The 22,670-nt window shown below is 44.0% G+C and overlaps 13 non-coding genes across 13 annotated transcripts; all 13 read right to left on the minus strand.

Annotated features, from left to right (window-relative positions):
- Positions 1-6,205: 6,205 nt before the first annotated feature.
- Positions 6,206-6,396, minus strand: LOC141225803 (U2 spliceosomal RNA). Its single transcript, XR_012293040.1, has one exon. It is a non-coding gene; the product is annotated as a U2 spliceosomal RNA (small nuclear RNA).
- A 1,115-nt stretch (positions 6,397-7,511) lies between these two features.
- On the minus strand, positions 7,512-7,702 carry LOC141225804 (U2 spliceosomal RNA). Its single transcript, XR_012293041.1, has one exon. It is a non-coding gene; the product is annotated as a U2 spliceosomal RNA (small nuclear RNA).
- Positions 7,703-8,822: 1,120 nt separating this feature from the next.
- Positions 8,823-9,013, minus strand: LOC141225805 (U2 spliceosomal RNA). The gene has a single exon (XR_012293042.1). It is a non-coding gene; the product is annotated as a U2 spliceosomal RNA (small nuclear RNA).
- Positions 9,014-10,134: 1,121 nt separating this feature from the next.
- On the minus strand, positions 10,135-10,325 carry LOC141225806 (U2 spliceosomal RNA). Its single transcript, XR_012293043.1, has one exon. It is a non-coding gene; the product is annotated as a U2 spliceosomal RNA (small nuclear RNA).
- Positions 10,326-11,446: 1,121 nt separating this feature from the next.
- On the minus strand, positions 11,447-11,637 carry LOC141225807 (U2 spliceosomal RNA). The gene has a single exon (XR_012293044.1). It is a non-coding gene; the product is annotated as a U2 spliceosomal RNA (small nuclear RNA).
- A 1,121-nt stretch (positions 11,638-12,758) lies between these two features.
- On the minus strand, positions 12,759-12,949 carry LOC141225808 (U2 spliceosomal RNA). Its single transcript, XR_012293045.1, has one exon. It is a non-coding gene; the product is annotated as a U2 spliceosomal RNA (small nuclear RNA).
- Positions 12,950-14,069: 1,120 nt separating this feature from the next.
- On the minus strand, positions 14,070-14,260 carry LOC141225809 (U2 spliceosomal RNA). The gene has a single exon (XR_012293046.1). It is a non-coding gene; the product is annotated as a U2 spliceosomal RNA (small nuclear RNA).
- A 1,123-nt stretch (positions 14,261-15,383) lies between these two features.
- Positions 15,384-15,574, minus strand: LOC141225810 (U2 spliceosomal RNA). The gene has a single exon (XR_012293047.1). It is a non-coding gene; the product is annotated as a U2 spliceosomal RNA (small nuclear RNA).
- A 1,120-nt stretch (positions 15,575-16,694) lies between these two features.
- LOC141225811 (U2 spliceosomal RNA) lies at positions 16,695-16,885 on the minus strand. The gene has a single exon (XR_012293048.1). It is a non-coding gene; the product is annotated as a U2 spliceosomal RNA (small nuclear RNA).
- Positions 16,886-18,008: 1,123 nt separating this feature from the next.
- LOC141225812 (U2 spliceosomal RNA) lies at positions 18,009-18,199 on the minus strand. Its single transcript, XR_012293049.1, has one exon. It is a non-coding gene; the product is annotated as a U2 spliceosomal RNA (small nuclear RNA).
- A 1,119-nt stretch (positions 18,200-19,318) lies between these two features.
- On the minus strand, positions 19,319-19,509 carry LOC141226088 (U2 spliceosomal RNA). The gene has a single exon (XR_012293316.1). It is a non-coding gene; the product is annotated as a U2 spliceosomal RNA (small nuclear RNA).
- Positions 19,510-20,629: 1,120 nt separating this feature from the next.
- Positions 20,630-20,820, minus strand: LOC141225815 (U2 spliceosomal RNA). The gene has a single exon (XR_012293051.1). It is a non-coding gene; the product is annotated as a U2 spliceosomal RNA (small nuclear RNA).
- Positions 20,821-21,936: 1,116 nt separating this feature from the next.
- On the minus strand, positions 21,937-22,127 carry LOC141225816 (U2 spliceosomal RNA). Its single transcript, XR_012293052.1, has one exon. It is a non-coding gene; the product is annotated as a U2 spliceosomal RNA (small nuclear RNA).
- Positions 22,128-22,670: the final 543 nt, after the last annotated feature.

The raw sequence follows: 22,670 nt of genomic DNA on the forward strand, positions 1-22,670 counted from the left end.
ATTAAATAATAAGTATACATTTCACATAAACATAAACTTAAAACATCATTCACTGATAAAACATCTTGTTTAAAAATAGCAATGTTGCGCGCTTTCCAGAGAGATGACTTGGCGCAGTTCACTGTCTTCCAAGCCATTGTGTACTGGTCCATTGTGGGGCATTCCATAAGTCCGTATAGCACAGTTTTATATGTAAAGTCCTTGAGGTCTGCCACCCTTTCCAGTAGGGGGAGCAGTCTTCTCCAGAAATCCTTTGCAAAATTACATGTCCATAATAGATGTTCCACCGTTTCCTCGTCTTGGCATCCGGCTCTTGGGCAGATGGCAGACCTCACAAATCCTCTTCTGTATTGGAATGCCCGGCAAGGAAGACATCGGTGCATGCAACTCCAAGCCAGATCTCTCTGTTCATTAAAAAGATAAAAAACGTTAATCATTTTCCAGATAGACATAGATTTGTCATCATCATATCTGTCAACATTACATATTTCCTCACTTTTACGTATTTCTTGAATTAGTTTCTTACTATTTCTTAATTCCTCTATTTTCTTAGTCCCTAAATTAAAATCGGACACTATTTTCCTTAAAATCTCATAATGCGTCGACAAATTAAAAGCATGGGGCACAGATATATTAACTTCATACCATCCAAACTTTCTCATAAAAAATCCTGTATTAAAACGCATAAAAAAGGACCAATAGTGATTCTTAAAAAGGGCATTAAAACAGTAAACGAACAGATGGATTAAAAGAAACCTATTAAAATCTGGAAAATCTTTACCACCTTTTACTTTTGATTTCATCACGATTTCTCTTTTCAGCTTTTCCATTTTTGAGTTCCAAAAGAAGGTAAAACAGGCTTTGGTTATCTTTTTTAAAACATTAACAGGCGGGGGGAAAACCATGCTAAGATACAATAAAAGAGGTAAAATCACCATCTTTAAAACCAATACTTTACCCTCCATTGTAAGTCTCCTCATGTTCCACATACATATTTTCGTATTTACTTTCTGTGTAACTGTTTCCCAACTATTATAACCATCATTATTTTCAGTGAATGATATACCTAAAATGGAAATGGATTCGGAGACATTAATTGGTACATCACGTAAAATCATCCCCCCAACACTTAAAATGTTACACTTATTAAAATTGATTTTAAAACCAGAAGCTAGACAAAAGGATTGCACTTGATGGAGAGTGGCCGTAAGTGATGGTGCATCTGTACACAAGACCGCCACGTCATCCATGTAGCCTACAACCTTGGCCTCCAAACCACCGCTTCCAGGCAGAGGGACACCGCATATCTGTTTATTTTGGCGTATTGCACATAACATTGGTTCCAGTGCACAGATAAACAGTAGGGGGGACAGAGGGCATCCCTGTTTCACCCCTGACCGTAAAAATACCTCTTGTGTCTTAAAACCATTCACTAAAATCTTACTTGTACAATCCTTGTAAAATGCTTTAAGCGATAGTAAAAACCCTTCTGGTATGCCCATTTTCTCTAAAACTTTAAAAAGATAAAAGTGTGAGACATGGTCAAATGCTTTTTCAAAATCAATAGATAAAATCGCCATTTTCCCCTTTCTGTCTTTCACATCCTCAATACAGTCTTTCACTAAATTCAGATTGTCCCATATACTGCGCCCCGGCACCCCACACACTTGATTAGAATGAATAACTTTGCTGATGACTTCTTTTAGACGATTTGCACAAATTTTAGCCATTATTTTATAGTCACAATTTAAAAGTGTTATTGGTCTCCAGTTTTCTAATTTTGATTTATCACCTTTTTTGTATAGGAGGGAGACTTCACCTTTCTTCCAGGAATTTAATAAAACCTTATTATTAAAAACCTCAGTAAACAAATAAAACAAATCATCTTTTAAAATATCATAAAAACATACATAAAATTCTATTGGGATGCCATCAGGACCAGGGACCTTTCCAGTTTTAAAACTTTTAATAGTTTTTAACATTTCTTGTTCCGTTAAAACTTGGGATAAAAACTCTTGGGATGCGGGATCTAAAACAGCTGTTAGTCCTTGCAGCGAATCATCCATTAATTTATTATCTATATTTTTTCCATTAAAAACATTAGAAAAAAAAACCTCAACTTTACCCAGCATATTTTTTATATTATTCTCACCATCTATATGGTCAATTATCACTTTTTCTTTTTTATTTTTCCTAAAAAAATATCTGGAACACTTTTCATTTTCTTCTATATGTTGTACTCTAGAACGAAAAATTATCTCTTTTCCTTTTTGTTCTAGCCATTTTGAAATCTCTTCTTTTAAGTTTGAAATATCCCATTGTCTCTGAGCTTAAATAATGTTTGTAGGCGGGTATTTAAAATTCTATATTCTTCATATTTTTCTTTTAGCTCTACTCTTTTTAATAAAAAAGTCTTTTATTTTTACTTTCATTCTATCCCACCATACACTCATAGTCTCATTTGTTTTTTTCCCTTTTCTACATTTCCTATAAAACTCAATAAAATCTGATAAAATCTGCGGGTCGGTTAAAAGGGATACGTTCATTTTCCAGCTTTTCTTACCACATTTTTTGTTGTCATTTACTTTTATGGTAAAGGATAAAAGTTTATGGTCTGAAAATATATTAGTTAAAACTTCACATTTGGCAGGTATTGTTTTATCTGAACCAAAAATAAAATCAATCCTAGAGCTACAATTAGCATTGCTCCAAGTGAAACCGGCGTCCTCTGGGCTGTCACTATGACACTCTTTATATATGTCTATCAATTTAGCATCTTTGACTATATCATGTAGCATACCTGAGGTTTTATCGTAGTTCCTGCTTACAGAGCTGGAGCGCCGGTTTTCACCTTTTAAAACACAATTAAAATCCCCTGCTAACATAAAAGGTTCAGAGTTATTAATAAATAATGGTAAAAGATCAAGCATTTCGGCTCTTTCATTTTTCTCTGGGGATCCATAAAAATTTAAAAACTGCCATCTAATACCATCAATAAAAGCTTTCACTAATAAAATACGACCTGGTAAAATTTCCTGAATAAAATCAATTAAAACGTTCCCTTTAAAAAGTATGGCTACACCCGCTGATCCTGCAGCATTCGATCCGGACCAGACAGATGGCCCACACTTCCACTCATCTTTATATTTTTGATATGACATTTCATGTGGGATATTACATTCTTGCAGAAAAAATACAGATGCAGTAAAACACGTAAAAAAATTAAAAAGAGCAGTTCTTCTCGTGTTAGATTTTATGCCTCTCACGTTGAGGGAAATACCTTTGAGTTCAGCCATCATTAGAAAATGTAGAAATTTTACTTAGGTAACTAAGAGCAACGGATTTACCTGTCCGATGAACCTGATCAGACCACTGGGCTTGCGCCTCCCTCCTCATCTGATAGTATCGTCACGAGAGTCTCCGTGGAGGAGGAAAGATTACCACATTTATATAAACCCGACGCTACACTGGCATAGCTCGGAGGGCTGGCTGGCAGAACCCGCTGGGTCTCCATTGGCTGGCCATGCAGTTCCTCATCAGGTGGGTCCCCGAGGGGTTCCGCCGCCCCTGTTTGACCTGTAGAAGGTCGTCCTATAGGAGGAGGTTGCGCACAAGGCAGAGCCTCTGACTCTTCAGAGGCAGCAAGATCCCGGTCCCCACCTGTAGCAGCGGAGACCGAAACCCCTGAGGGTCCAGCGTCCACGTCCCCTTCTGGAGAAGTGTCCATCTGTTCACCTCCTGCTGCCTCCTCCGAACCACCCTTTTTCTTTTTCTTAGGACCCACCTTTATCCACTCAGCGCCCTCAGCACTAGGAGACCCAGACTGGGCATGGGCTTCTGTGTCGGCCTTTTGCCGGTCCGTTTTGACCTTACCAGTAGTGCCCTTCTGCTCCTTCTCAGCCCTCCTTTTGGACTCCCGCAGGTCCTGCAGCCAGGTTTTGGGATTTGGTATTTTACCTGTCATAGACTCTGGAGACACTTCACTATTTGGTACGCCCTTATTGTCTCCAGAGGCTCCAGGTTGATGTTCCTCCTCCTGAGGGGTGGTCTGATCTTTTGGTCCTTGGTCGGACGTCTTGGACTTCCCCTTTTGCTCATCTTCCCGAAATCTGTGAGGACAAGAAAAATAAAAGTGACCTGGAGTCTGGCAAAAACTGCATTTCTTTTCCTTAGGGCATTCTTTTGTCTCATGTTCTTCACTAGCACAATTTCTACATGATACATGACAGTTTTCTTTTGAATGACCATAGCGCCCACAATTTCTGCAATATACTGGCATCCCAGAAAAGAAGAAATCCCCATTTGTTTGCCCAATTTTGAAACGGGCAGGGGGGAGCCGTATACCACCTGGTGTATTTGGATCTCTTGTACACTTCACAAGGAATTTCCACTTAGATGTCCATATGTTATATTCGTTTAATATCTTCCCAATACATTTAACACTTTTAAAATAAATTGCTAGAAATGACATTACTTCTGGAGCAGAAACAAAGGGCGAAAATATTTTTACAATAACCAGTCTTACCTCATCCAGGACGTGCTCAACAATTTGTATCCCTTTCAAAACAGGACTATTTTCAACTTTTTTTAACTTTTCTAGTACATCTCTAAAAATACCTTCTCCGGTGAATGTGATGTCATAGTCACCTCTTCTGGGATAATCCTGGATGGAGAGAATTTCATTCCTTTGTACGCCAAGAAGGTTCCTGAGCACGTCCTGGACTACATACCCTAATTTCCTCATATCCGAGCCACCCGCCGTGAAGTGAACTCGGATAGAGTTTTTTAGCCTCGCATAAAGAGGCACGAGGTTAGGGTCAACCTCCATGGAAAAACGCAACAAGGTTGCAAATTGCAGCCGCTTGCAATCTGCGCTCCCAGTGTTCTTGCAGCGAAAAACACCTGGAAGCTGGGGGATCGCAACTCGTTACCCTGGGACTAAGCCCTCTCCCTAATAGCAGCAAGCAGGTTAAGTCCACCAAAGTGGACGATCCTGCCAGGCCAAGGAGAGGGGTACCCGAGTGCCCTTCAACCACAGTCTCCTGCAATAAAGCACTTGATCGTAGCCAAAAGGCCGAGAAGCGATAACCAGAATTGGTTTCCGACTACGGTGCCACCCAAGGATTCTGAAAAGTCCATTTGTGGAGATGGCCACCTGGACTCCCGTTAAGAAGACATGCTGTCAACCTCTAGATCCCTCACATGCCTGCACTTTTCGGCTTGCTGCTGCTGCAATCCACGCGTTTTAGATCTGCATAACTCCACCTCTTTTAGCACAGTACCCTCAACCCCCGGCTGTTCCCACCCGCCTCAACACCGTTGGAAGGGAGGAGAACCAATTAAGGCGGGGGGGGGTGGAACGAGCAGCTGTCTACCCTTAGCAGGAGGGTTGCTGATTAATTACCTCTCCTGCTGCTGCTGCTGCTGGCTGTCCAGCAGCAGACTGAAGGTGGCTGCTGCTGTGCGCAGGTATATAAAGGCTCAGAGCCTATTATGACACGCGCAGCCAGCGTTCCATTGCCACATTCCGTCTACTGCAGGCGGGATACCTGGATGGCTGAATGTCACTGAGAAGCTCACAGAGACCGCCATAAGCAACAGTTTAAAAGAATGCCAAAGACTAATCAACCAAACTTTTTGGGTTGGTTTCTCTTTTATAGTCTGCAGGCATTAAATGAAAGAAGTCAGTGTTCCAGCAGAGGGAGACAACGTTTCAGAAAAGGCATTGTAGCAAACCAAAAAATAAATTTTAAGCGCAGCAGAGTAACCAGCTCACATACCTGTTAGCTCAGGTGAGTTTAAAAGGCTGCTGTTGATAACAAGGGCATTTGCTAAATAGATGGTGTGTGTGCAACAATATACTGAAAGGTCAATTATATTGTGCAGCTTATCTCACCACCTGTAGTTATTTAGGTGAAAGCTCCAAAATGCTTGCCTAATATGTCTGTTTATCCAAAAGGAAGTATAGAGGGAGAGCTAGATAGATAGCATTGCATTACATTACATTACATGGCAATGCAATGCACAGTTGCTGAAGTTGAACCAAAATGAGCTTGTCATCTGGCTTCTGCAACTTTTAACATGAAAAATCCAATGAGGAGAAGAAAAGCAAAGCCAAAGAGTCCATCCCAAAATCCGACAAACAAGCAAAATGAACAAAAAGCATTGAATTCAATTCTTTCTGATTTTAGAAACTGCATTAAAGAAGGGGTGCACCGGTCCTGGAGATACTGCAATACCAGGTCAATGCGTGGAGTGGACAGAGCAAGCTCTTTTTCCATCTCCCTGTTCTAAAAATCCATTTAATATATGGTCCCCAGATAGGGGACGTATCAGATATTAAACTGATAAGAACAGATACTACACTTGATCTTAGCCAAAAGGCCGAGAAGCGATAACCAGAATTGGTTTCCGACTACGGTGCCACCCAAGGATTCTGAAAAGTCCATTTGTGGAGATGGCCACCTGGACTCCCGTTAAGAAGACATGCTGTCAACCTCTAGATCCCTCACATGCCTGCACTTTTCGGCTTGCTGCTGCTGCAATCCACGCGTTTTAGATCTGCATAACTCCACCTCTTTTAGCACAGTACCCTCAACCCCCAGCTGTTCCCACCCGCCTCAACACCGTTGGAAGGGAGGAGAACCAATTAAGGCGGGGGGGGGGTGGAACGAGCAGCTGTCTACCCTTAGCAGGAGGGTTGCTGATTAATTACCTCTCCTGCTGCTGCTGCTGCTGGCTGTCCAGCAGCAGACTGAAGGTGGCTGCTGCTGTGCGCAGGTATATAAAGGCTCAGAGCCTATTATGACACGCGCAGCCAGCGTTCCATTGCCACATTCCGTCTACTGCAGGCGGGATACCTGGATGGCTGAATGTCACTGAGAAGCTCACAGAGACCGCCATAAGCAACAGTTTAAAAGAATGCCACAGACTAATCAACCAAACTTTTTGGGTTGGTTTCTCTTTTATAGTCTGCAGGCATTAAATGAAAGAAGTCAGTGTTCCAGCAGAGGGAGACAACGTTTCAGAAAAGGCATTGTAGCAAACCAAAAAAGAAATTTTAAGCGCAGCAGAGTAACCAGCTCACATACCTGTTAGCTCAGGTGAGTTTAAAAGGCTGCTGTTGATAACAAGGGCATTTGCTAAATAGATGGTGTGTGTGCAACAATATACTGAAAGGTCAATTATATTGTGCAGTTTATCTCACCACCTGTAGTTATTTAGGTGAAAGCTCCAAAATGCTTTCCTAATATGTCTGTTTATCCAAAAGGAAGTATAGAGGGAGAGCTGGATAGATAGCATTGCATTACATTACATGGCAATGCAATGCACAGTTGCTGAAGTTGAACCAAAATGAGCTTGTCATCTGGCTTCTGCAACTTTTAACATGAAAAATCCAATGAGGAGAAGAAAAGCAAAGCCAAAGAGTCCATCCCAAAATCCGACAAACAAGCAAAATGAACAAAAAGCATTGAATTCAATTCTTTCTGATTTTAGAAACTGCATTAAAGAAGGGGTGCACCGGTCCTGGAGATACTGCAATACCAGGTCAATGCGTGGAGTGGACAGAGCAAGCTCTTTTTCCATCTCCCTGTTCTAAAAATCCATTTAATATATGGTCCCCAGATAGGGGACGTATCAGATATTAAACTGATAAGAACAGATACTACACTTGATCTTAGCCAAAAGGCCGAGAAGCGATAACCAGAATTGGTTTCCGACTACGGTGCCACCCAAGGATTCTGAAAAGTCCATTTGTGGAGATGGCCACCTGGACTCCCGTTAAGAAGACATGCTGTCAACCTCTAGATCCCTCACATGCCTGCACTTTTCGGCTTGCTGCTGCTGCAATCCACGCGTTTTAGATCTGCACAACTCCACCTCTTTTAGCACAGTACCCTCAACCCCCGGCTGTTCCCACCCGCCTCAACACCGTTGGAAGGGAGGAGAACCAATTAAGGCGGGGGGGGGGTGGAACGAGCAGCTGTCTACCCTTAGCAGGAGGGTTGCTGATTAATTACCTCTCCTGCTGCTGCTGCTGCTGGCTGTCCAGCAGCAGACTGAAGGTGGCTGCTGCTGTGCGCAGGTATATAAAGGCTCAGAGCCTATTATGACACGCGCAGCCAGCGTTCCATTGCCACATTCCGTCTACTGCAGGCGGGATACCTGGATGGCTGAATGTCACTGAGAAGCTCACAGAGACCGCCATAAGCAACAGTTTAAAAGAATGCCACAGACTAATCAACCAAACTTTTTGGGTTGGTTTCTCTTTTATAGTCTGCAGGCATTAAATGAAAGAAGTCAGTGTTCCAGCAGAGGGAGACAACGTTTCAGAAAAGGCATTGTAGCAAACCAAAAAAGAAATTTTAAGCGCAGCAGAGTAACCAGCTCACATACCTGTTAGCTCAGGTGAGTTTAAAAGGCTGCTGTTGATAACAAGGGCATTTGCTAAATAGATGGTGTGTGTGCAACAATATACTGAAAGGTCAATTATATTGTGCAGCTTATCTCACCACCTGTAGTTATTTAGGTGAAAGCTCCAAAATGCTTGCCTAATATGTCTGTTTATCCAAAAGGAAGTATAGAGGGAGAGCTAGATAGATAGCATTGCATTACATTACATTACATGGCAATGCAATGCACAGTTGCTGAAGTTGAACCAAAATGAGCTTGTCATCTGGCTTCTGCAACTTTTAACATGAAAAATCCAATGAGGAGAAGAAAAGCAAAGCCAAAGAGTCCATCCCAAAATCCGACAAACAAGCAAAATGAACAAAAAGCATTGAATTCAATTCTTTCTGATTTTAGAAACTGCATTAAAGAAGGGGTGCACCGGTCCTGGAGATACTGCAATACCAGGTCAATGCGTGGAGTGGACAGAGCAAGCTCTTTTTCCATCTCCCTGTTCTAAAAATCCATTTAATATATGGTCCCCAGATAGGGGACGTATCAGATATTAAACTGATAAGAACAGATACTACACTTGATCTTAGCCAAAAGGCCGAGAAGCGATAACCAGAATTGGTTTCCGACTACGGTGCCACCCAAGGATTCTGAAAAGTCCATTTGTGGAGATGGCCACCTGGACTCCCGTTAAGAAGACATGCTGTCAACCTCTAGATCCCTCACATGCCTGCACTTTTCGGCTTGCTGCTGCTGCAATCCACGCGTTTTAGATCTGCATAACTCCACCTCTTTTAGCACAGTACCCTCAACCCCCGGCTGTTCCCACTCGCCTCAACACCGTTGGAAGGGAGGAGAACCAATTAAGGCGGGGGGGGGGGTGGAACGAGCAGCTGTCTACCCTTAGCAGGAGGGTTGCTGATTAATTACCTCTCCTGCTGCTGCTGCTGCTGGCTGTCCAGCAGCAGACTGAAGGTGGCTGCTGCTGTGCGCAGGTATATAAAGGCTCAGAGCCTATTATGACACGCGCAGCCAGCGTTCCATTGCCACATTCCGTCTACTGCAGGCGGGATACCTGGATGGCTGAATGTCACTGAGAAGCTCACAGAGACCGCCATAAGAAACAGTTTAAAAGAATGCCACAGACTAATCAACCAAACTTTTTGGGTTGGTTTCTCTTTTATAGTCTGCAGGCATTAAATGAAAGAAGTCAGTGTTCCAGCAGAGGGAGACAACGTTTCAGAAAAGGCATTGTAGCAAACCAAAAAAGAAATTTTAAGCGCAGCAGAGTAACCAGCTCACATACCTGTTAGCTCAGGTGAGTTTAAAAGGCTGCTGTTGATAACAAGGGCATTTGCTAAATAGATGGTGTGTGTGCAACAATATACTGAAAGGTCAATTATATTGTGCAGCTTATCTCACCACCTGTAGTTATTTAGGTGAAAGCTCCAAAATGCTTGCCTAATATGTCTGTTTATCCAAAAGGAAGTATAGAGGGAGAGCTAGATAGATAGCATTGCATTACATTACATTACATGGCAATGCAATGCACAGTTGCTGAAGTTGAACCAAAATGAGCTTGTCATCTGGCTTCTGCAACTTTTAACATGAAAAATCCAATGAGGAGAAGAAAAGCAAAGCCAAAGAGTCCATCCCAAAATCCGACAAACAAGCAAAATGAACAAAAAGCATTGAATTCAATTCTTTCTGATTTTAGAAACTGCATTAAAGAAGGGGTGCACCGGTCCTGGAGATACTGCAATACCAGGTCAATGCGTGGAGTGGACAGAGCAAGCTCTTTTTCCATCTCCCTGTTCTAAAAATCCATTTAATATATGGTCCCCAGATAGGGGACGTATCAGATATTAAACTGATAAGAACAGATACTACACTTGATCTTAGCCAAAAGGCCGAGAAGCGATAACCAGAATTGGTTTCCGACTACGGTGCCACCCAAGGATTCTGAAAAGTCCATTTGTGGAGATGGCCACCTGGACTCCCGTTAAGAAGACATGCTGTCAACCTCTAGATCCCTCACATGCCTGCACTTTTCGGCTTGCTGCTGCTGCAATCCACGCGTTTTAGATCTGCATAACTCCACCTCTTTTAGCACAGTACCCTCAACCCCCGGCTGTTCCCACCCGCCTCAACACCGTTGGAAGGGAGGAGAACCAATTAAGGCGGGGGGGGGGGTGGAACGAGCAGCTGTCTACCCTTAGCAGGAGGGTTGCTGATTAATTACCTCTCCTGCTGCTGCTGCTGCTGGCTGTCCAGCAGCAGACTGAAGGTGGCTGCTGCTGTGCGCAGGTATATAAAGGCTCAGAGCCTATTATGACACGCGCAGCCAGCGTTCCATTGCCACATTCCGTCTACTGCAGGCGGGATACCTGGATGGCTGAATGTCACTGAGAAGCTCACAGAGACCGCCATAAGCAACAGTTTAAAAGAATGCCACAGACTAATCAACCAAACTTTTTGGGTTGGTTTCTCTTTTATAGTCTGCAGGCATTAAATGAAAGAAGTCAGTGTTCCAGCAGAGGGAGACAACGTTTCAGAAAAGGCATTGTAGCAAACCAAAAAAGAAATTTTAAGCGCAGCAGAGTAACCAGCTCACATACCTGTTAGCTCAGGTGAGTTTAAAAGGCTGCTGTTGATAACAAGGGCATTTGCTAAATAGATTGTGTGTGTGCAACAATATACTGAAAGGTCAATTATATTGTGCAGCTTATCTCACCACCTGTAGTTATTTAGGTGAAAGCTCCAAAATGCTTGCCTAATATGTCTGTTTATCCAAAAGGAAGTATAAAGGGAGAGCTAGATAGATAGCATTGCATTACAGTACATTACATGGCAATGCAATGCACAGTTGCTGAAGTTGAACCAAAATGAGCTTGTCATCTGGCTTCTGCAACTTTTAACATGAAAAATCCAATGAGGAGAAGAAAAGCAAAGCCAAAGAGTCCATCCCAAAATCCGACAAACAAGCAAAATGAACAAAAAGCATTGAATTCAATTCTTTCTGATTTTAGAAACTGCATTAAAGAAGGGGTGCACCGGTCCTGGAGATACTGCAATACCAGGTCAATGCGTGGAGTGGACAGAGCAAGCTCTTTTTCCATCTCCCTGTTCTAAAAATCCATTTAATATATGGTCCCCAGATAGGGGACGTATCAGATATTAAACTGATAAGAACAGATACTACACTTGATCTTAGCCAAAAGGCCGAGAAGCGATAACCAGAATTGGTTTCCGACTACGGTGCCACCCAAGGATTCTGAAAAGTCCATTTGTGGAGATGGCCACCTGGACTCCCGTTAAGAAGACATGCTGTCAACCTCTAGATCCCTCACATGCCTGCACTTTTTGGCTTGCTGCTGCTGCAATCCACGCGTTTTAGATCTGCATAACTCCACCTCTTTTAGCACAGTACCCTCAACCCCCGGCTGTTCCCACCCGCCTCAACACCGTTGGAAGGGAGGAGAACGAATTAAGGCGGGGGGGGGGGTGGAACGAGCAGCTGTCTACCCTTAGCAGGAGGGTTGCTGATTAATTACCTCTCCTGCTGCTGCTGCTGCTGGCTGTCCAGCAGCAGACTGAAGGTGGCTGCTGCTGTGCGCAGGTATATAAAGGCTCAGAGCCTATTATGACACGCGCAGCCAGCGTTCCATTGCCACATTCCGTCTACTGCAGGCGGGATACCTGGATGGCTGAATGTCACTGAGAAGCTCACAGAGACCGCCATAAGCAACAGTTTAAAAGAATGCCACAGACTAATCAACCAAACTTTTTGGGTTGGTTTCTCTTTTATAGTCTGCAGGCATTAAATGAAAGAAGTCAGTGTTCCAGCAGAGGGAGACAACGTTTCAGAAAAGGCATTGTAGCAAACCAAAAAAGAAATTTTAAGCGCAGCAGAGTAACCAGCTCACATACCTGTTAGCTCAGGTGAGTTTAAAAGGCTGCTGTTGATAACAAGGGCATTTGCTAAATAGATGGTGTGTGTGCAACAATATACTGAAAGGTCAATTATATTGTGCAGCTTATCTCACCACCTGTAGTTATTTAGGTGAAAGCTCCAAAATGCTTGCCTAATATGTCTGTTTATCCAAAAGGAAGTATAGAGGGAGAGCTAGATAGATAGCATTGCATTACATTACATTACATGGCAATGCAATGCACAGTTGCTGAAGTTGAACCAAAATGAGCTTGTCATCTGGCTTCTGCAACTTTTAACATGAAAAATCCAATGAGGAGAAGAAAAGCAAAGCCAAAGAGTCCATCCCAAAATCCGACAAACAAGCAAAATGAACAAAAAGCATTGAATTCAATTCTTTCTGATTTTAGAAACTGCATTAAAGAAGGGGTGCACCGGTCCTGGAGATACTGCAATACCAGGTCAATGCGTGGAGTGGACAGAGCAAGCTCTTTTTCCATCTCCCTGTTCTAAAAATCCATTTAATATATGGTCCCCAGATAGGGGACGTATCAGATATTAAACTGATAAGAACAGATACTACACTTGATCTTAGCCAAAAGGCCGAGAAGCGATAACCAGAATTGGTTTCCGACTACGGTGCCACCCAAGGATTCTGAAAAGTCCATTTGTGGAGATGGCCACCTGGACTCCCGTTAAGAAGACATGCTGTCAACCTCTAGATCCCTCACATGCCTGCACTTTTTGGCTTGCTGCTGCTGCAATCCACGCGTTTTAGATCTGCATAACTCCACCTCTTTTAGCACAGTACCCTCAACCCCCGGCTGTTCCCACCCGCCTCAACACCGTTGGAAGGGAGGAGAACCAATTAAGGCGGGGGGGGGGTGGAACGAGCAGCTGTCTACCCTTAGCAGGAGGGTTGCTGATTAATTACCTCTCCTGCTGCTGCTGCTGCTGGCTGTATAGCAGCAGGCTGAAGGTGGCTGCTGCTGTGCGCAGGTATATAAAGGCTCAGAGCCTATTATGACACGCGCAGCCAGCGTTCCATTGCCACATTCCGTCTACTGCAGGCGGGATACCTGGATGGCTGAATGTCACTGAGAAGCTCACAGAGACCGCCATAAGCAACAGTTTAAAAGAATGCCACAGACTAATCAACCAAACTTTTTGGGTTGGTTTCTCTTTTATAGTCTGCAGGCATTAAATGAAAGAAGTCAGTGTTCCAGCAGAGGGAGACAACGTTTCAGAAAAGGCATTGTAGCAAACCAAAAAAGAAATTTTAAGCGCAGCAGAGTAACCAGCTCACATACCTGTTAGCTCAGGTGAGTTTAAAAGGCTGCTGTTGATAACAAGGGCATTTGCTAAATAGATGGTGTGTGTGCAACAATATACTGAAAGGTCAATTATATTGTGCAGCTTATCTCACCACCTGTAGTTATTTAGGTGAAAGCTCCAAAATGCTTGCCTAATATGTCTGTTTATCCAAAAGGAAGTATAGAGGGAGAGCTAGATAGATAGCATTGCATTACATTACATTACATGGCAATGCAATGCACAGTTGCTGAAGTTGAACCAAAATGAGCTTGTCATCTGGCTTCTGCAACTTTTAACATGAAAAATCCAATGAGGAGAAGAAAAGCAAAGCCAAAGAGTCCATCCCAAAATCCGACAAACAAGCAAAATGAACAAAAAGCATTGAATTCAATTCTTTCTGATTTTAGAAACTGCATTAAAGAAGGGGTGCACCGGTCCTGGAGATACTGCAATACCAGGTCAATGCGTGGAGTGGACAGAGCAAGCTCTTTTTCCATCTCCCTGTTCTAAAAATCCATTTAATATATGGTCCCCAGATAGGGGACGTATCAGATATTAAACTGATAAGAACAGATACTACACTTGATCTTAGCCAAAAGGCCGAGAAGCGATAACCAGAATTGGTTTCCGACTACGGTGCCACCCAAGGATTCTGAAAAGTCCATTTGTGGAGATGGCCACCTGGACTCCCGTTAAGAAGACATGCTGTCAACCTCTAGATCCCTCACATGCCTGCACTTTTCGGCTTGCTGCTGCTGCAATCCACGCGTTTTAGATCTGCATAACTCCACCTCTTTTAGCACAGTACCCTCAACCCCCGGCTGTTCCCACCCGCCTCAACACCGTTGGAAGGGAGGAGAACCAATTAAGGCGGGGGGGGGGGGGTGGAACGAGCAGCTGTCTACCCTTAGCAGGAGGGTTGCTGATTAATTACCTCTCCTGCTGCTGCTGCTGCTGGCTGTCCAGCAGCAGACTGAAGGTGGCTGCTGCTGTGCGCAGGTATATAAAGGCTCAGAGCCTATTATGACACGCGCAGCCAGCGTTCCATTGCCACATTCCGTCTACTGCAGGCGGGATACCTGGATGGCTGAATGTCACTGAGAAGCTCACAGAGACCGCCATAAGCAACAGTTTAAAAGAATGCCACAGACTAATCAACCAAACTATTTGGGTTGGTTTCTCTTTTATAGTCTGCAGGCATTAAATGAAAGAAGTCAGTGTTCCAGCAGAGGGAGACAACGTTTCAGAAAAGGCATTGTAGCAAACCAAAAAAGAAATTTTAAGCGCAGCAGAGTAACCAGCTCACATACCTGTTAGCTCAGGTGAGTTTAAAAGGCTGCTGTTGATAACAAGGGCATTTGCTAAATAGATGGTGTGTGTGCAACAATATACTGAAAGGTCAATTATATTGTGCAGCTTATCTCACCACCTGTAGTTATTTAGGTGAAAGCTCCAAAATGCTTGCCTAATATGTCTGTTTATCCAAAAGAAAGTATAGAGGGAGAGCTAGATAGATAGCATTGCATTACATTACATTACATGGCAATGCAATGCACAGTTGCTGAAGTTGAACCAAAATGAGCTTGTCATCTGGCTTCTGCAACTTTTAACATGAAAAATCCAATGAGGAGAAGAAAAGCAAAGCCAAAGAGTCCATCCCAAAATCCGACAAACAAGCAAAATGAACAAAAAGCATTGAATTCAATTCTTTCTGATTTTAGAAACTGCATTAAAGAAGGGGTGCACCGGTCCTGGAGATACTGCAATACCAGGTCAATGCGTGGAGTGGACAGAGCAAGCTCTTTTTCCATCTCCCTGTTCTAAAAATCCATTTAATATATGGTCCCCAGATAGGGGACGTATCAGATATTAAACTGATAAGAACAGATACTACACTTGATCTTAGCCAAAAGGCCGAGAAGCGATAACCAGAATTGGTTTCCGACTACGGTGCCACCCAAGGATTCTGAAAAGTCCATTTGTGGAGATGGCCACCTGGACTCCCGTTAAGAAGACATGCTGTCAACCTCTAGATCCCTCACATGCCTGCACTTTTCGTCTTGCTGCTGCTGCAATCCACGCGTTTTAGATCTGCATAACTCCACCTCTTTTAGCACAGTACCCTCAACCCCCGGCTGTTCCCACCCGCCTCAACACCGTTGGAAGGGAGGAGAACCAATTAAGGCGGGGGGGGGGTGGAACGAGCAGCTGTCTACCCTTAGCAGGAGGGTTGCTGATTAATTACCTCTCCTGCTGCTGCTGCTGCTGGCTGTCCAGCAGCAGACTGAAGGTGGCTGCTGCTGTGCGCAGGTATATAAAGGCTCAGAGCCTATTATGACACGCGCAGCCAGCGTTCCATTGCCACATTCCGTCTACTGCAGGCGGGATACCTGGATGGCTGAATGTCACTGAGAAGCTCACAGAGACCGCCATAAGCAACAGTTTAAAAGAATGCCACAGACTAATCAACCAAACTTTTTGGGTTGGTTTCTCTTTTATAGTCTGCAGGCATTAAATGAAAGAAGTCAGTGTTCCAGCAGAGGGAGACAACGTTTCAGAAAAGGCATTGTAGCAAACCAAAAAAGAAATTTTAAGCGCAGCAGAGTAACCAGCTCACATACCTGTTAGCTCAGGTGAGTTTAAAAGGCTGCTGTTGATAACAAGGGCATTTGCTAAATAGATGGTGTGTGTGCAACAATATACTGAAAGGTTAATTATATTGTGCAGCTTATCTCACCACCTGTAGTTATTTAGGTGAAAGCTCCAAAATGCTTGCCTAATATGTCTGTTTATCCAAAAGGAAGTATAGAGGGAGAGCTAGATAGATAGCATTGCATTACATTACATTACATGGCAATGCAATGCACAGTTGCTGAAGTTGAACCAAAATGAGCTTGTCATCTGGCTTCTGCAACTTTTAACATGAAAAATCCAATGAGGAGAAGAAAAGCAAAGCCAAAGAGTCCATCCCAAAATCCGACAAACAAGCAAAATGAACAAAAAGCATTGAATTCAATTCTTTCTGATTTTAGAAACTGCATTAAAGAAGGGGTGCACCGGTCCTGGAGATACTGCAATACCAGGTCAATGCGTGGAGTGGACAGAGCAAGCTCTTTTTCCATCTCCCTGTTCTAAAAATCCATTTAATATATGGTCCCCAGATAGGGGACGTATCAGATATTAAACTGATAAGAACAGATACTACACTTGATCTTAGCCAAAAGGCCGAGAAGCGATAACCAGAATTGGTTTCCGACTACGGTGCCACCCAAGGATTCTGAAAAGTCCATTTGTGGAGATGGCCACCTGGACTCCCGTTAAGAAGACATGCTGTCAACCTCTAGATCCCTCACATGCCTGCACTTTTCGGCTTGCTGCTGCTGCAATCCACGCGTTTTAGATCTGCATAACTCCACCTCTTTTAGCACAGTACCCTCAACCCCCGGCTGTTCCCACCCGCCTCAACACCGTTGGAAGGGAGGAGAACCAATTAAGGCGGGGGGGGGGGGGTGGAACGAGCAGCTGTCTACCCTTAGCAGGAGGGTTGCTGATTAATTACCTCTCCTGCTGCTGCTGCTGCTGGCTGTCCAGCAGCAGACTGAAGGTGGCTGCTGCTGTGCGCAGGTATATAAAGGCTCAGAGCCTATTATGACACGCGCAGCCAGCGTTCCATTGCCACATTCCGTCTACTGCAGGCGGGATACCTGGATGGCTGAATGTCACTGAGAAGCTCACAGAGACCGCCATAAGCAACAGTTTAAAAGAATGCCACAGACTAATCAACCAAACTTTTTGGGTTGGTTTCTCTTTTATAGTCTGCAGGCATTAAATGAAAGAAGTCAGTGTTCCAGCAGAGGGAGACAACGTTTCAGAAAAGGCATTGTAGCAAACCAAAAAAGAAATTTTAAGCGCAGCAGAGTAACCAGCTCACATACCTGTTAGCTCAGGTGAGTTTAAAAGGCTGCTGTTGATAACAAGGGCATTTGCTAAATAGATGGTGTGTGTGCAACAATATACTGAAAGGTCAATTATATTGTGCAGCTTATCTCACCACCTGTAGTTATTTAGGTGAAAGCTCCAAAATGCTTGCCTAATATGTCTGTTTATCCAAAAGGAAGTATAGAGGGAGAGCTTGATAGATAGCATTGCATTACATTACATTACATGGCAATGCAATGCACAGTTGCTGAAGTTGAACCAAAATGAGCTTGTCATCTGGCTTCTGCAACTTTTAACATGAAAAATCCAATGAGGAGAAGAAAAGCAAAGCCAAAGAGTCCATCCCAAAATCCGACAAACAAGCAAAATGAACAAAAAGCATTGAATTCAATTCTTTCTGATTTTAGAAACTGCATTAAAGAAGGGGTGCACCGGTCCTGGAGATACTGCAATACCAGGTCAATGCGTGGAGTGGACAGAGCAAGCTCTTTTTCCATCTCCCTGTTCTAAAAATCCATTTAATATATGGTCCCCAGATAGGGGACGTATCAGATATTAAACTGATAAGAACAGATACTACACTTGATCTTAGCCAAAAGGCCGAGAAGCGATAACCAGAATTGGTTTCCGACTACGGTGCCACCCAAGGATTCTGAAAAGTCCATTTGTGGAGATGGCCACCTGGACTCCCGTTAAGAAGACATGCTGTCAACCTCTAGATCCCTCACATGCCTGCACTTTTCGGCTTGCTGCTGCTGCAATCCACGCGTTTTAGATCTGCATAACTCCACCTCTTTTAGCACAGTACCCTCAACCCCCGGCTGTTCCCACCCGCCTCAACACCGTTGGAAGGGAGGAGAACCAATTAAGGCGGGGGGGGGTGGAACGAGCAGCTGTCTACCCTTAGCAGGAGGGTTGCTGATTAATTACCTCTTCTGCTGCTGCTGCTGCTGGCTGTCCAGCAGCAGACTGAAGGTGGCTGCTGCTGTGCGCAGGTATATAAAGGCTCAGAGCCTATTATGACACGCGCAGCCAGCGTTCCATTGCCACATTCCGTCTACTGCAGGCGGGATACCTGGATGGCTGAATGTCACTGAGAAGCTCACAGAGACCGCCATAAGCAACAGTTTAAAAGAATGCCACAGACTAATCAACCAAACTTTTTGGGTTGGTTTCTCTTTTATAGTCTGCAGGCATTAAATGAAAGAAGTCAGTGTTCCAGCAGAGGGAGACAACGTTTCAGAAAAGGCATTGTAGCAAACCAAAAAAGAAATTTTAAGCGCAGCAGAGTAACCAGCTCACATACCTGTTAGCTCAGGTGAGTTTAAAAGGCTGCTGTTGATAACAAGGGCATTTGCTAAATAGATGGTGTGTGTGCAACAATATACTGAAAGGTCAATTATATTGTGCAGCTTATCTCACCACCTGTAGTTATTTAGGTGAAAGCTCCAAAATGCTTGCCTAATATGTCTGTTTATCCAAAAGGAAGTATAGAGGGAGAGCTAGATAGATAGCATTGCATTACTTTACATTACATGGCAATGCAATGCACAGTTGCTGAAGTTGAACCAAAATGAGCTTGTCATCTGGCTTCTGCAACTTTTAACATGAAAAATCCAATGAGGAGAAGAAAAGCAAAGCCAAAGAGTCCATCCCAAAATCCGACAAACAAGCAAAATGAACAAAAAGCATTCAATTCAATTCTTTCTGATTTTAGAAACTGCATTAAAGAAGGGGTGCACCGGTCCTGGAGATACTGCAATACCAGGTCAATGCGTGGAGTGGACAGAGCAAGCTCTTTTTCCATCTCCCTGTTCTAAAAATCCATTCAATATATGGTCCCCAGATAGGGGACGTATCAGATATTAAACTGATAAGAACAGATACTACACTTGATCTTAGCCAAAAGGCCGAGAAGCGATAACCAGAATTGGTTTCCGACTACGGTGCCACCCAAGGATTCTGAAAAGTCCATTTGTGGAGATGGCCACCTGGACTCCCGTTAAGAAGACATGCTGTCAACCTCTAGATCCCTCACATGCCTGCACTTTTCGGCTTGCTGCTGCTGCAATCCACGCGTTTTAGATCTGCATAACTCCACCTCTTTTAGCACAGTACCCTCAACCCCCGGCTGTTCCCACCCGCCTCAACACCGTTGGAAGGGAGGAGAACCAATTAAGGCGGGGGGGGGGTGGAACGAGCAGCTGTCTACCCTTAGCAGGAGGGTTGCTGATTAATTACCTCTCCTGCTGCTGCTGCTGCTGGCTGTCCAGCAGCAGACTGAAGGTGGCTGCTGCTGTGCGCAGGTATATAAAGGCTCAGAGCCTATTATGACACGCGCAGCCAGCGTTCCATTGCCACATTCCGTCTACTGCAGGCGGGATACCTGGATGGCTGAATGTCACTGAGAAGCTCACAGAGACCGCCATAAGCAACAGTTTAAAAGAATGCCACAGACTAATCAACCAAACTTTTTGGGTTGGTTTCTCTTTTATAGTCTGCAGGCATTAAATGAAAGAAGTCAGTGTTCCAGCAGAGGGAGACAACGTTTCAGAAAAGGCATTGTAGCAAACCAAAAAAGAAATTTTAAGTGCAGCAGAGTAACCAGCTCACATACCTGTTAGCTCAGGTGAGTTTAAAAGGCTGCTGTTGATAACAAGGGCATTTGCTAAATAGATGGTGTGTGTGCAACAATATACTGAAAGGTCAATTATATTGTGCAGCTTATCTCACCACCTGTAGTTATTTAGGTGAAAGCTCCAAAATGCTTGCCTAATATGTCTGTTTATCCAAAAGGAAGTATAGAGGGAGAGCTAGATAGATAGCATTGCATTACATTACATTACATGGCAATGCAATGCACAGTTGCTGAAGTTGAACCAAAATGAGCTTGTCATCTGGCTTCTGCAACTTTTAACATGAAAAATCCAATGAGGAGAAGAAAAGCAAAGCCAAAGAGTCCATCCCAAAATCCGACAAACAAGCAAAATGAACAAAAAGCATTGAATTCAATTCTTTCTGATTTTAGAAACTGCATTAAAGAAGGGGTGCACCGGTCCTGGAGATACTGCAATACCAGGTCAATGCGTGGAGTGGACAGAGCAAGCTCTTTTTCCATCTCCCTGTTCTAAAAATCCATTTAATATATGGTCCCCAGATAGGGGACGTATCAGATATTAAACTGATAAGAACAGATACTACACTTGATCTTAGCCAAAAGGCCGAGAAGCGATAACCAGAATTGGTTTCCGACTACGGTGCCACCCAAGGATTCTGAAAAGTCCATTTGTGGAGATGGCCACCTGGACTCCTGTTAAGAAGACATGCTGTCAACCTCTAGATCCCTCACATGCCTGCACTTTTCGGCTTGCTGCTGCTGCAATCCACGCGTTTTAGATCTGCATAACTCCACCTCTTTTAGCACAGTACCCTCAACCCCCGGCTGTTCCCACCCGCCTCAACACCGTTGGAAGGGAGGAGAACCAATTAAGGCGGGGGGGGGTGGAACGAGCAGCTGTCTACCCTTAGCAGGAGGGTTGCTGATTAATTACCTCTCCTGCTGCTGCTGCTGGCTGTCCAGCAGCAGACTGAAGGTGGCTGCTGCTGTGCGCAGGTATATAAAGGCTCAGAGCCTATTATGACACGCGCAGCCAGCGTTCCATTGCCACATTCCGTCTACTGCAGGCGGGATACCTGGATGGCTGAATGTCACTGAGAAGCTCACAGAGACCGCCATAAGCAACAGTTTAAAAGAATGCCACAGACTAATCAACCAAACTTTTTGGGTTGGTTTCTCTTTTATAGTCTGCAGGCATTAAATGAAAGAAGTCAGTGTTCCAGCAGAGGGAGACAACGTTTCAGAAAAGGCATTGTAGCAAACCAAAAAAGAAATTTTAAGCGCAGCAGAGTAACCAGCTCACATACCTGTTAGCTCAGGTGAGTTTAAAAGGCTGCTGTTGATAACAAGGGCATTTGCTAAATAGATGGTGTGTGTGCAACAATATACTGAAAGGTCAATTATATTGTGCAGCTTATCTCACCACCTGTAGTTATTTAGGTGAAAGCTCCAAAATGCTTGCCTAATATGTCTGTTTATCCAAAAGGAAGTATAGAGGGAGAGCTAGATAGATAGCATTGCATTACATTACATTACATGGCAATGCAATGCACAGTTGCTGAAGTTGAACCAAAATGAGCTTGTCATCTGGCTTCTGCAACTTTTAACATGAAAAATCCAATGAGGAGAAGAAAAGCAAAGCCAAAGAGTCCATCCCAAAATCCGACAAACAAGCAAAATGAACAAAAAGCATTGAATTCAATTCTTTCTGATTTTAGAAACTGCATTAAAGAAGGGGTGCACCGGTCCTGGAGATACTGCAATACCAGGTCAATGCGTGGAGTGGACAGAGCAAGCTCTTTTTCCATCTCCCTGTTCTAAAAATCCATTTAATATATGGTCCCCAGATAGGGGACGTATCAGATATTAAACTGATAAGAACAGATACTACACTTGATCTTAGCCAAAAGGCCGAGAAGCGATAACCAGAATTGGTTTCCGACTACGGTGCCACCCAAGGATTCTGAAAAGTCCATTTGTGGAGATGGCCACCTGGACTCCCGTTAAGAAGACATGCTGTCAACCTCTAGATCCCTCACATGCCTGCACTTTTCGGCTTGCTGCTGCTGCAATCCACGCGTTTTAGATCTGCATAACTCCACCTCTTTTAGCACAGTACCCTCAACCGCCGGCTGTTCCCACCCGCCTCAACACCGTTGGAAGGGAGGAGAACCAATTAAGGCGGGGGGGGGGTGGAACGAGCAGCTGTCTACCCTTAGCAGGAGGGTTGCTGATTAATTACCTCTCCTGCTGCTGCTGCTGCTGGCTGTCCAGCAGCAGACTGAAGGTGGCTGCTGCTGTGCGCAGGTATATAAAGGCTCAGAGCCTATTATGACACGCGCAGCCAGCGTTCCATTGCCACATTCCGTCTACTGCAGGCGGGATACCTGGATGGCTGAATGTCACTGAGAAGCTCACAGAGACCGCCATAAGCAACAGTTTAAAAGAATGCCACAGACTAATCAA

This window comes from Phyllobates terribilis, unplaced genomic scaffold (assembly GCF_046119375.1).
Source record: "Phyllobates terribilis strain yellow unplaced genomic scaffold, ASM4611937v1 Scaffold_414__1_contigs__length_1644244, whole genome shotgun sequence".
Lineage (NCBI taxonomy): Eukaryota > Metazoa > Chordata > Amphibia > Anura > Dendrobatidae > Phyllobates > Phyllobates terribilis.